General features: G+C 43.5%; 1 protein-coding gene across 3 annotated transcripts in view; it reads right to left on the bottom strand.

Moving 5' to 3' along the window:
- The window catches only part of MTRES1 (mitochondrial transcription rescue factor 1), a 14445-nt gene extending 13089 nt beyond the window's left edge, over window positions 1-1356 (bottom strand). For all 3 annotated transcript variants that reach the window (XM_059399264.1, XM_059399267.1, XM_059399266.1), the window contains exon 1: window positions 989-1356. The gene's annotated coding sequence lies outside the window, so the exon portion shown is untranslated. The remainder of the gene's footprint in view (window positions 1-988) is intronic.
- Window positions 1357-13644: the final 12288 nt, after the last annotated feature.

Below are 13644 nucleotides of genomic sequence, written 5' to 3'. Positions count from 1 at the left end.
CCCCCCCCGGGCAATTCTCCAATGTCTTGCCACTCTCAACCTCTGGTCTCTCAAGTCCAGCCTCACTGGCTTTTCTGATGCTCTTCACATACAACAGGTACATTTCTGGGTAAGGTCTTTGCCCCAGCTGCACCTAGAAATCTCTTACCCCAGACAACTGCATACATAACTCATTTTCTTCAACTCTTTCCTCAAATATCACCTCAATGCTGTCCATTCATTCCAATTTTATTTAAGAAGCATCTTGCCCTCTTACTCTGCTCTATTTTTTCCCCTCCATAGCACTTCTCACCTATCCATTTACTGGCTTTCTCTTTTTTGGACTGTTTCCCCTAATAGAATATAAACTTCTCAAACATAGAAATCTTCACCCCCATTTGTTTTCCTCTGCTGAATCCCAACTGCCTACAACAGTGCAGCACACGGTTAAGTGCTTAATTAACCACTGGAATGAAAGTAGATCAGCAGAAATGAAGCATGAAAATGAATCCAGAAAAGATCCCACAATGCTGGAGCTGGATTGAAGAGCAAAAGGCTAGCTCTCCAAAGGCCGTACCTATCCAAGTTTGGACCTGACCCAGAGAGCATGTGAATCATAGAAAGATCTTAAGCGGGGAAATGACCTGACAGAAGTGTTATTTTAAGAGTTCTTTGCCAATGGTGTGGACTGAGTAGTGGAGAGGAAAACGGCAGGAAGCCCGGAGGTCTGTGGTCAGATCTTCAGGGTAGATAAGATAGTGAACGAGCCGAAGCCTGTAAGTAAGCAAAGCAACGTCTGGAACAGAGGCAACGCGGCCCTTGACCTGCGGGACACTGGGAATCGCTCCACGTTCGCGAGCCTGTTCATGAACTGCTCGATTAAGAACCCGGTCTAACCACTTTGCAGCCTACTGTCGCTGAAAAGCGTCCCTTCTGGAGACCTCTCCGTTTGACCGCGGAAACTGGGGAGGCTGCCCCGACATACTTCCCACCCCCGCGGGCTGCGCACCTTCCCGGGTCTTCAAGGTCAAAGGAAACTGGACACCTGCGTCCTCAAGCTCTGGGTCTGCGTTTGGAGCCTGCAGTAGCGGCCGGGCTCAAGCGCGGACGGCCCCCGCAGCCCCCGGGTCCACAAGGCGTCCCGAGGCTGGCCGGGCCGGGACAAGACGCGGGAGATTCACGCGGAGTCCTGGCAGGAGCGCAGGCAGGGCAGAGGCGCTGGTCGCGCCCTTACTTCACAAGCGCGCGCCGGGAAGCAACAGAGTGGGCTCTAGCCGGGGTCACAACGCGCCCGACAGGGGCGCAGTTACGAGCACTCGGGGACCGCTCCTCCCTCCCTCGATCCCTCCCCACGGCCAGGCGCACCCGGCCCTCCAGGCCCCGCCCTGCCCCGCCCCGCCCCTTCCGTCGGCGCCGCCGCGGCGAGAGCGGGCCGGGAGGGGCTCACGGGCGCGGCGGCGGCAACGCAGCGACCCCTGCTGGAGATCGCGCTTCGGAGGACTGCGCGGAGGCCAGGCCTGGGCGGAGTGGAGCCCGGAAGCTGGTGCCGCGGGTTTCCACGTGGTTGAGAGAATTTGTCTTCATGCGGTGTCCTTGGATTTTCTAGGGTCACAGACCCTTTTGAACATCTTTGAGAGTTATAACGTTGTCTCCAGAAAAATGTACATACCCGCCAGAACTTACTAATAAAATAAGGTAAGTTCACAACATCTTTTCTAGAATAAAGTGATTCAGAAGGTGACTGGGTCTTAACTGTCCTGCAGTAGCTGATTAGATGGCCAGATAAAAAGTCAGAAAAGACTGCTTAGCCACAGACCTTGTGGAAATAGCCCTTTGGCAACGTAAGAAGAGGAAGCAGAAACTAAAGAAAGTACTTCAAGGGGACAACCTGTTTGACACATATACATATTAATCTTTATTTTTTTTAATTTACTTTTTATTTTTTTAAAGATTTTATTTATTTGACAGACAGAGATCAGAAGTAGGCAGAGAAGCAGGCGCGGGGGCAGGGGGAGCAGGCTCCCTGCTGGGCAGAGAGCCCTGACATCATGACCTGAATGGAAGGCAGAGGCTTTAATCCACTGAGCCACCCAGATGCCCCCACATTAATGTGTTATAATGTGTTACTAATGTGTTACTAAATACTATGTTTATTAATAACAGATACATGCTCTGTTAAATTTAAAAAATAGCCCGTTATCAGAGCATCTTCCTTTCTCTGAGCCACCCAGGCGCCCCATTATTATTTTTTTAATTGAATTTGATACACATGCTACCCTAATTTCAGGTGTATAATACAGTGATTCAACTTCTCTATACGTTATGCTATGCTCCCCATAAATGTAGCTGCCATCTTGACCATACAACACTGTTGTTTTTTTTTGTTGTTTTTTTTTTTAAAGATTTTATTTATTTATTTGACAGAGAGAAATCACAAGTAGGCAGAGAGGCAGGCAGAGAGAGAGAGAGGAGGAAGCAGGCTCCCCGCTGAGCAGAGAGCCCGATGCGGGACTCGATCCCAGGACCCTGAGATCATGACCTGAGCCGAAGGCAGCGGCTTAACCCACTGAGCCACCCAGGCGCCCCTGTTTTTTTTTTTTTTTAAGATTTTCTTTATTTATTTGAGAGAGAGAATGAGAGACAACACGAGAGGGGAGAAGGTCAGAGGGAGAAGCAGACTCCCCACGGAGCTGGGAGCCTGAAGTGGGACTTGATTACAAGATTCTGGGATCATGACCTGAGCCAAAAGCAGTGGCTTAACCAACTGAGCCACCCAGGCGCGGTAACCATACAACACTGTTAACAATACCATTGTCTATATGCTATGTGCTGTGCCTTCCGTCTCCTTGACTTACTCATTCCATAACTGTGGAATGAATAACTGTGCCTCCCACACCCCTGCACCCCTTAACCATCATTTACTTTTTGTTCTTCTGTTGGTGGACTGTGATTATTTTTCTGTTCTCTGTTTTTGTTTTCACGATATTGGAAAACGTATCCATGAACCATCATTCAAACATATTTAAACCAAAATTTTCAGAGGGTATAGATTTAGAAGTAAAATTCTTGGAATTTTGAATATACATACATAATAGAATAATTATAACAATATGCTGCAATAAAAGTTATATGAATGTGGTCTCATCTCCCCAGTATATCTTATACTGTACTCCTCCTTCTTCTTGTGTTGATGTGAGATAATACAGTGCCCAGGTGATGAGATGAAGTCAGGTGCATGATGTGGGCATTGATACTCTTGACATTTGGGGGCAGTAAGATACTCCTGACCTGACGGTTTGTCAGTAGGAGGCTCATCTGCTTCCAGATCATGGTTAACCACAGACGACTAAAATTGTGTAAAGGGAAACACCATAAGTAAAGGGGGGCGGGTGCTATGTATTTCTTTCTTTCTTTCTTTCTTTTTTAAAAAGATTTTATTTATTTATTTGCTAGAGAGAAAGAGATCACAAGTAGGCAGAGAGGCAGGCAGAGGGTGGGGGAAGCAGGCTCCCTGCTGAGCAGAGAGCCCGATGCAGGGCTCGATTCCAGGACCCTGGAATCATGACCTGAGCTGAAGGCAGAGACGTTAACCCACTGAGCCACGCAGGCGCCCTGGCGCTATGTATTTCTAGGTACCATCTATTTTTCTTGCCCTTTCAAATTGTAGAATTTGAAAAAAAATTTTTTTTAATTGAATTTTGAATTTTTTGAATTGAAAAAAAATTTTTTTAAAGATTTTATTTATTTATTTGAGAGACAGAGATCACAAGTAGGCAGAGAAGCAGGCAGAGGGAGAGGAGGAAGCTCCCTGCTCCCTGCTGAGTAGAGAGAACAATGTGGGGCTCAATCCCAGGACCCTGAGATCATGACCTGAGCCGAAGGCAGAGACTTTAACCCACTGAGCCACCCAGGCACCCCTCAAATTGTAGAATTTAGTTACATTTTGAAAACTTTTTTATTGATGTAAAACTTACATAGAAAAATGCACACATCTTAAGTATAAGCTTAGTGACCTTGTGCATGTTTTATTCCTGTAATTACCATACAGAAAAAGATCTACATAGAGCATTTCTAACACACCAGAAGGCTCTGTTATGCTTCCTCCCAGTGAACAGTGCCAAAGAGAATTGCTGTGCTGACCTCTATTACTACATATTAGCTTTGTCTGTCTGTATACGGTTGTATTTTCTCTGTCCCTTTTTTTTTTTAAAGATTTTTACTCTCGTACAGTGTTGAACAAAAGCAGTGGTAGTGTCATTTTTCCTGATTCTAAAAGGAATGCTTTTTTTCTATTAAAAGTGATATTTGCATGAGGTGCCTGGGTGGTTCAGCCAGTTAAATCATCCGACTGTTGATTTAGACTCAGGTCATGATCTCAGGGTGGTGAGATCAAGCCATGTGTCGGGATCAGCACTGGGTGTGGAGCCTGCTTGAGATTCTCTCTCTTCCTCGCCTCTGTCCCTCCCCAACCCCCTCCTCCAAATATATATATTTACTAAATGGTTTGGCATACCTTTTTTTTTTTTCAGATTAAGAAGCACCCTTTTATACTTCTTTTGCTATAGAATATTTTATAGATTTTAAAAAAAGATTTATTTATTCATTTGAGAAAGAGCTCACATGAGTGGGAGGAGGGGCAGAGTGAGAGAGAATCCTTGAGCAGACACCCTGCCAAGCAGGGAGCCTGACACAGGGCTTGATCCCAGGATCCTGAGATCATGACCAACCTGAGCCAAAATCAAGTTGGATTCCCAACTGACTGAACCACCCAGGTGCCCCTAGAATATTATAGATTTTAATCATGAATGAATTTTGAGTCTTATCATATACCATTTCTTTTTCTTTTCCTTTTGTTTCTCTTTTTTCTTTTCTTTTCTGATTTTATATTTTCAAGTAATCTCTACACGCAACAAGGGGCTCGAATTCACAGCCCTGAGATTGAGTCCCATGCTCCACCCACTGAGCTAGCCAGGTGTCCCTCAAAACACTATTTCTGTATGTATTTGAGAAGATGATATGGTTTTTCTCCTTAAATATGGTGTGATTAATTGTGTATGTGGATTTTTAAAAAATATTTTATTTATTTATTTGAGAGAGTGCAAGAGGAGAGGGGCAGAGGAGAAGGGGCAGAAGAGGAGGAAGAGAAAGGGAGAGAATCTCAAGAAGACTCCCTGCTGGGTGGGGAGCCGATGTGGGACTGGATCACACGACCCCAAGATCATATCCTGCATCAAAATCAAAAGTCAGACACTCAGCTGACTGAGCTACCCAGGCACCCCTGGATTTTCTAATATTAAGCCATTCTTGTATATACCCAACCTGGTCATTAAAAAAAAATTCTTTTGGGGTGCCTGGGTGGCTCAATTGTTAAGTGGCTGCCTTCAGCTCAGGTCATGATCCCAGGGTCCTGGGATTGAGCCCTGCATCCATCAGGCTCCCTGCTCCGTGGGAAGCCTGCTTCTCCCTCTCCCACTCCCCTTCCTTGTGTTCCCTCTCTCACTGTGTCTCTCTCTCTCTCTGTCAAATAAATAAATAAATAAAATATTTTTAAACCATAAAAAATTTTTAAAATTCTCTTATGAAATTTAGAATTAAAGTGGATTCCTTGGGGTGCCTGGCTGGCTCAGTCAGTGGTGAACATGTGACTCAATCTGGGGGTTGTGAGTTCAAGCCCCATGTTGGGTGTGGAGATTACTTAAAAATAAAATCTAAAAATTAAAAAAAAAAAAAGAATAAATAAAGTGAGGGGCACCTGGGTGGCTCAGAGGGTTAAGCTTTTGCCTTCAGCTCAGGTCATGATCCCAGGGTCCTGGGATTGAGCCCCACATTGGGCTCTCTGCTCAGCAGGGAGCCTGCTTCCCCGTCTCTCTCTGCCTGCCTCTCTGCCTACTTGTGATCTCTCTCTTTCTGTCAAATAAGTAAATAAAATCTTAAAAAAAAATAAAGTGAAGTTTTGTTTTGTTTTTAGATTTTATCTGAGACCGAGAGAGTGCATGAGCATGCATAAGTGGGGGGGGGGGACAAGCAGACTCTGCATTGAGCAGATAATGGAGAGTTGGAAGAAAGGCAGGAAAGCCTTTTTCCAACCCCTCCACCCCCCACTAAGAGGAAACTACCCTTAAAAGCATTTTACATCACCCAAGAAGGAACCCTCCACCATTTCCCATGTGATAGATAGATGACAAAAATCTGATGGGGTAACAGGCTCCTGGGGCTAATCCAATTAAAAATCCCTAATCTTAGAAACAACAGTGGTGATCCTCTTGGGCCCCCTCCTTCTTTGGGAGCTTTGTATTCTATCACTCAATAAACTTTACTGTCGCTCAATAAACTTGCCTTTGCTGCCCATCACTCTGTCTGGTTCGTGTCTTCATTCTTCGAAATGGCTTGACCAAGAATAGTGGGAACTAAAGGAGAGAAGATCCCATAAAACCTGGAGCCCAACATGGGGCTTGATCTCAAGACCCTGAGATCCTGACCTGAGCTGAAGTCAAGAGTTGGGACACTTAACTGAGCCACCCAGGTACACCATAACATGGGGTTCTTGCAGACAATATAGTAGGGTTGTGTTTTTTGGTCCACTTTAACACTCTCATGAACTTTTTTTAAAAATTCTTTTTTTTTTAATTAATTTATTTATTTGACAGATCACAAGTAGGCAGAGAGGTAGGTGGAGAGAGAAGGGGAGGCAGGCTCCCTGCTGAGCAGAGAACCCAATGTGGGGCTCAATCCCAGGACCCTGGGATCATGACCTGAGGTGAAGCAGAGGCTTTAACCCATCGAGCCACCCAGGCGCCCTCTTATAAATTTTTTTGCTAATATTTTGCTCAGGATTTTTTATGTGTGTTTATGGGCAAGATTAGTCTCTCAACTTTCCTTTCTTACACAATCCTTGTATAGCTGTAGAATTTCAATTATATCAGCCTCATTGAATGGTTAAGGGAATGTTGCTTTCCTTTGTATCTAGAAGAATTTGTGTAAGATTGGAATAACCTTAACTGTTTAAAGTTTGGAAGACTATATCTGCATGTATTGGTTTGTTTGTGTGAAGATTTCTTAATCTACAGATTAAATTACTTTTATTTTTTTAAAGATACATTTATTTTAGAGAGAAGGAGCATGCCTTTGTGAGTGGTGGGAGGGGCAGACAGATGGAGAGAATCCTTAAGTGGGCTCCCTGCTGAGAGCAGAGAACCCAGTGGGGATTTGATCCTTGGACCCCAAGATCATGACAGGAGTAGAAACCAAGAGTCAGACTCTAAACTGACTGAGCCACCCAGGGGCACCTAAATTATTATTTTTTTTTAAGCAGGACTACACAATCTTTCTATTTCTTTTTTTTTTTTTTTTAGATTTTATTTATTTATTCAACAGAGAGAGAGATATCACAAGTAGGCAGAGAGGCAGGCAGAGAGGAGGAAGCAGGCTCCCCGCTGAGCAGAGAGCCCGATGTGGGGCTCGATCCCAGGACCTTGAGATCATGACCTGAGCCAAAGGCAGAGGCTCAACCCACTGAGCCACCCAGGTGCCCCCAAACTTTCTATTTCTTCTTGAATTCGTTTAAGTTTTCCATTAATTATTTCATTATATGTTTCCCAATTAAATAGCATAAAATTGTTTAAATATTTTATCTTTTGAAATGTTAGTGTATTTATTTCCATCTTTTTTTTTTTAAAGATTTTATTTATTTATTTGACAGAGAAAGAGAGAGATCACAAGTAGGCAGAGAAGCAGGTGGGGAGGGGAGGAAGTAGGCCCCCTGCTGAGCAGAAAACCTGAGGTGGGGCTTGATCCCAGGACCCTGGGCTCATGATGTGAGCCGAGGGCAGAGGCTTAACCCACTGAGCCACCCAGGCGCCCCTATTTATTTATTTCCATCTTATTTATTTTTTCTTTTCCTTAATCTGTCTTTCCAGAGGTTGTCAATTTTAATAGTTTTAAATACCCAACTTTTGGCTTTTAATAAATCCCTTTGATGATATATGTGTTTTCTAGTTAATGGATTTATTTTTTTTCTTTATCATTTCCTTCCTTTTTCTTTCTTTCAGTTTATTTTGTTGTGTTTTTTTCTAATTTCCTTAGCTAGATGCTTAGCTCAACCACTTTTATTTTCTCAGTACAAGCATTTATGTTTTCCTCTGAGGACTAGTTTAACTGTATCCCATAAGTATTTTCTTTTTTTTTTCTTTTTTTTTTTTTTTTAAAGATTTTATTTATTTATTTGACAGAGAGAAATTACAAGTACACTGAGAGGCAGGCAGAGAGAGAGAGAAGGAAGCAGGCTCCCTGCTGAGCAGAGAGCCCGATGCGGGACTCGATCCCAGGACTCTGAGATCATGACCTGAGCCGAAGGCAGCGGCTTAACCCACTGAGCCACCCAGGCGCCCCATCAATAACATTCTTTGGGCCACAGTTGGGATTACTGGTCTAGATTGATTAATGGCAAATAAACTAAATTTGTTGAACACTTACTAAATATCTAAATATAGATTCCTATGGTAATCACCTTAGGATATGAAAAACCTATAGCAGATGCTGTTGGCTTCTTTCCTTTTACCCATAACAGAGTAAATCTATTGCATATTTTGGTTACAACTCATTCCCTCAAAGTTGCACAAACCTAATAATGTTCCCTGTTAAAAGGATCTGAGTCAATAGTAATGACAATGTCAGTAAAAGCAAGGAAGCAAGTGATCCGAAACACGAAACAATGAGGAATACTCTCAGCATCTCCCCCTGCAAATATATTTAAGTACCAACAGTTATATTGGGGGACATGACAGTTTTTTAAATAAATGTGCTTCTTAATTTTTTGTTTGTTCTCTACACTGGTGTGAAGGACAACCCAAAAAACGATAGCTTATTAGTAAAATGAAAAGGAAAAGTTCTTTGGCCAGGGATAGCCTCAGTTCTTTGAACCATGTATTTTGGAGTAACATCAGGGGCAGCTTCTCATGTTTTGTGCAATTATGTTCAAGCTCTGAATCTATACTTTGTCTTAATCTTCCACGAACACTTCCTTGCCGCTATTTATTCTCTGCCATCCCACAATTTACTGAGATCTATATTGTGTGCATATTGTACAGGCGACTAGGAAACTTTAGAGAATCTTTTGTTATTACTGTTGAAATGAAGGAAGGAATGAAGGAGGACTGTATTTATTTATATATCGTGTATTTTTCAATCTTTTAAAATATCTTGTGTATTTTTAAAATTTTATTTTTATTTTTAAATTTTTTAAAAGACTTTATTTATGGGGCGCCTGGGTGACTGAGTTGGTTAAGAATCTGCCTTCGGCTGGGGTCATGATCCCAGGGTTTTGGGATGGGTGGGGGAGGGGGGGCCACCAGGTTCCCCGCTCAGGAGAGAGCCTACTTGTCCCTCTCCCTCCGTCCCTCCCCGTTCCTGTGCACTCTCTCACTCTCTCACTCTTTAAATAAAATCTTTAAGTGATTTTATTTATCTGACAGAGAGTGAGAGCACACAAACAGGCAGAGTGGCAGGCAGAGGGAGACGGAGAAGCAGGCTCCCGGCTAAGCAGAGAGCCCGCTGTGGAGCTTGATCCCAGGACTCCGGGAACATGACCTGAGCTAAAGGCAGACACTTAACCAACTGAGCCACCCAGGCACTCCTAAAATTTTTATTTTTATTTTTATTTTTATTTAGTTTTTATTTAGTTTTTAAAGACTTCATATATTTATTTGACAGAGAGAGGTCACAAGTAGGCAGACAGACAGGCAGAGAGAGAGAAGGAAGCAGGCTCCCTGCTGAGCAGAGAGCCCGTTGTGGGGCTCAATCCCAGGATCCTGGGACCATGACTTCAGCTGAAGGCAGAGGCTTTAACCCACTGAGCCACCCAAGAGCCCCTAAAATTTTTATTTTTTTAATTTTTATTTATTTTTATTTTTATTTATTTATTTGATAGACAGAGAGATCACAAGTAGGCAGAGAGGCAGGCAGAGAGAGAGGGGGAAGCAGGCTCCCCGCTGAGCAGAGAGCCCGATGTGGGGCTCTATCTCAAGACCCTGAGGTCATGACCTGAGCTGAAGGCAGAGGCTTAAACCACTGAGCCACCCAGGCGCCCCTAAAATTTTTATTTTTAAATAAAAATTGTATTTAAAGCGTACAACAGACAAAAATAAAGTGCACAACACAATGACGTGCTATGCGTATACAGTGGAATAATTGCTACGGTCATGCTCATTAACGGATCCTCTCCTCACATGGTTACTATTTCTGTGTGTGTGATGATAGCACCTGAAATCTACTCTTGCAGTAAATTTCCATTAGTCAGTACAGTGTTACTATCGTCATCATGCTGTACATTAGCTTTCTAGACTTATTAATTGCACATAACTGCAGATTTGTTCCCAGTATCTGCCCATTTCTCCACCTTCCTGCTCCTGGTAACTACTGTTATACTCTGTGCTTCTGTGTATCTGCCTTTTTTAGATTCCAAATATAAGTGAGATCATGCCCTTTTTTTCCTTCTGTGTCTGGCTTATTTCATTTAGTATAATGTCCTCCAGGTTCACCCATATTGTTGCGAATGGCAGATATTATCTGCGTATTTATATTAGGTTGAACCATATGAGACTGCTGCTATTTGATCATTTTTGACCTACAAAGATAGCGATTTCATATGGCTCAATCTTATGTAACCAGAGCTTGAATAGAAGCAGATCTTATGGCATGGTCATTAAATTCCTTCTTCTGGTAAGAGAAAAAAATTGGGAAAAATAAAAGCCACCATAAATAGTTGTGTCATATGTTAGTAACCTTAAAATTTACTGTTCCTAACTACTTAATGTTGAAGTTTTGAGAAGCCATTCAAGTTTGTTGGGGGCAGGGCGGGGGGAAGCCTTTGCTTTGAGCTAAAGGGGAAGATCAGTGGTGTTTCCAGTGCTTTGGCACAATAGTAGATGGGCTTTGTTTTCTTTTTAACATCTGAGAGAAAATGACAGATAATGGGAGTCTGAGGCAGAGCTGAAAGGATTCAGTATCACAAAGAACCAGGCTAAATTCACCCACTCACTCACTGTCAGGCAGCTTTAATTGTCATTCAAAGAGACAAGGCTATTGCTTTTTTGAAGAATCTCAAACTCAGATGTTCCAGAGTATAAACTTACAATGCTGTTAATGCCATCTGTCCCCTAGAACAGATTGGTTGTTGAGCTGTAGGAGTCTCCTCCTTTGGCATCACTTGTTTCCAGAATCTGGTCTTCATTCCCTTGTGTGTTTCAATAAGTCACACTGCCTTGGAAATTACGGATGTGGGGGTGCCTGGGTGGCTCAGTTGGTTGAGCACCTGACTTCAGCTCAGGTCATCATATCAGGGTCCTGGGATCTGGCCCTGCATTGGGCTCCATGCTCAGTGGGGAGCCTGCTTGTCTCTCTCCCTCTGCCTTTCCCCCCACTCATTCTCTCTCTCTCTCTCTCCAATACATAAAATTTAAAAAGAAAAAAAAGAAATGATGGATCTGATTTTTTCCATAATGAGGAAATGCTATCCCTATCTTCCCTTTACACAACACTTGACTCTCTTTTTAACCTTGACAAGCAGGACCCAGAACTTTGTACGTTGGTCAGTGAATGGGTTATATTCTGATAATTTGCCAAGACCAGGCAAAGGGATCCAGTGAAACAGATAATGGTAGTTATCAACATAACAAGCACAAAATTGGCTATTGGTAGAAACAAAGTAGCCTAAAAGATTTTGGTTTCTCGGGTGCCAGAGTGGCTCAGTGGGTTAAAGCCTATGCCTTCGGCTCAGGTCATGATCCAGTGCTCTGGGATGGAGCCCCTACATCGGGCTCTCTGCTCAGCAGGGATCCTGCTTCCTCCTCTCTCTTGCCTCTCTCTCTGCCTGCCTCTCTGCCTACTTGTGATCTGTCAAATAAACAAATAAAATCTTAAAAAAAAAAAAAAAGAATCTTGGTTTCTAATTATATGTTAACAGATAGATGTGTGAATTTGGACAGTTACCTAAGCTGTGTTCCAGTTTCTGGATGTGTATATGTGCTGCTGAAGCGAGCACCCAGTTTCTGGATGTGTAAAAGGTAGATGGTGATAGTGGCAACCTCAAGCAATTATTGTGAGGATTAAAGATAATCTGTACAAGGATGCGATATTTAGCAAATAAAAATATAGAAAACCCAATTAAGTTTCAATTTCAGATGAATAACCAATACTTTTTTAGTATAAGTATGTCCAAATATTGCATGGGATGTGCATTCAAATTTAACTCTGGGGGCACCTGGGTGGCTCAGTCAGTTGAGTCTCCAGCTCTTGATTTTGGCTGAGGTCATGATCTCAGGGTTGTGAGATTGAGGCCTGCATTGGGCTCCTTGCTCAATGAGGAGTCTGTCCTTCCCCCTGCCCCTCTGTGCCTCCCCACCCTACCCCGTCCCTGCTCATGCTCACACACACTCTCAAATAAATAAATCTAAGGATTCATTTACTTGAGACTGAGAGAGAGCACAAGCAGGGGAAGGGGCCTAGGGAGAGGGAGAGGATGTCAAGCAGATTCCCCGCTGAACACAGACCCCAACACAGGGCTTGATCTTACCATCCTGAGATCGTGACCTCAGCTGAAATCAAGAGTCAGATGCTTAACTGACCAGGCCACCCAGGTACCCCATAAATAAATAAAATCTTAAGAAAAAAATTGGTGTAAGGCACTGAAAGACCCCTCCCCTAGAAGATAGATAGGATAACTAACCGCTTGTTTGCTTTTCTGTAAACCGCTGGCTTTTAGGTATAGACCAGGTTATTAATTAGGTTATTAATTGCGTGATTAATTGCTCTCTTGCCCTTCTGTAACCGCTTGGCTTATAGAAATAATAAAGACGCCATGATGGCATTCCTACCTTCCCCCTTTTTGCTCCCCCTCCCTGCCTCTCTCCTCCCCCGCGCGGGCCCTCAGAACCAATCAGCTTGTACCCCCTTCCCGCCTCTCTCTTCCCGCGCGGGTCCCCAGGGCCAATCAGCAAACTCCAAGTATGCCTTTTTCAAAGTTCAAACTGTCCACCAATCAGATGCGCCCCACCCAAAACTTGTTTGTACCTTCCTATAAAAGACCCTGCTTCTCTCCGGTTGGGGTGCTCGGTTAGCTGGAGCTGCCGAACACCTGCCAGTACCTGCGTGACAATAAACCTCTTACTGTTTGCATCCAGTGGCAGTGTTGGATTCTTGGGTAAGGGGATCCGCGGGTCTTTCAGCACCTGGGTAAATCAATTAGTTAAGCAACTGCCTTCAACTCAGGTCATGATTCCGGAGTCCCAGGTTCGAGTTCTACATCAGGCTTCCCTACTCAGTGGGAGTCTGCTTCTCCCTCTGACCCTCTCTCCACTCGTGTTCTCTCTCTTTCTCTCTCTCTATGAATAAAATCTAAAAAAACAAAACAAAACAAAAAACATTGGTGTATATTAAAAAAAAATTTAACTGTGCAATGTATTCACTAGGATACCTGCCACAAATAGCTATTTTCCATATCTCCAGCCAGGCTCTGGCGAAAGTGGGAAGGCATTCACCGGTCTCATCTGGCAGACTAATGTCCCAGTGTAAGATAAATGATGGTGTGCTCTCTGGCAGTTTACCTTTCTACCCCCTCCCAGATGTGAACTCCAGGAGGGTGATAACCACGTTTTGGTTCTCTTTTCCTAC

This window comes from Mustela nigripes, chromosome 5, assembly GCF_022355385.1.
Source record: "Mustela nigripes isolate SB6536 chromosome 5, MUSNIG.SB6536, whole genome shotgun sequence".
In the NCBI taxonomy this organism is placed as follows: Eukaryota; Metazoa; Chordata; class Mammalia; order Carnivora; family Mustelidae; genus Mustela; species Mustela nigripes.
This window is presented reverse-complemented; position numbering and strand designations above follow the sequence as displayed.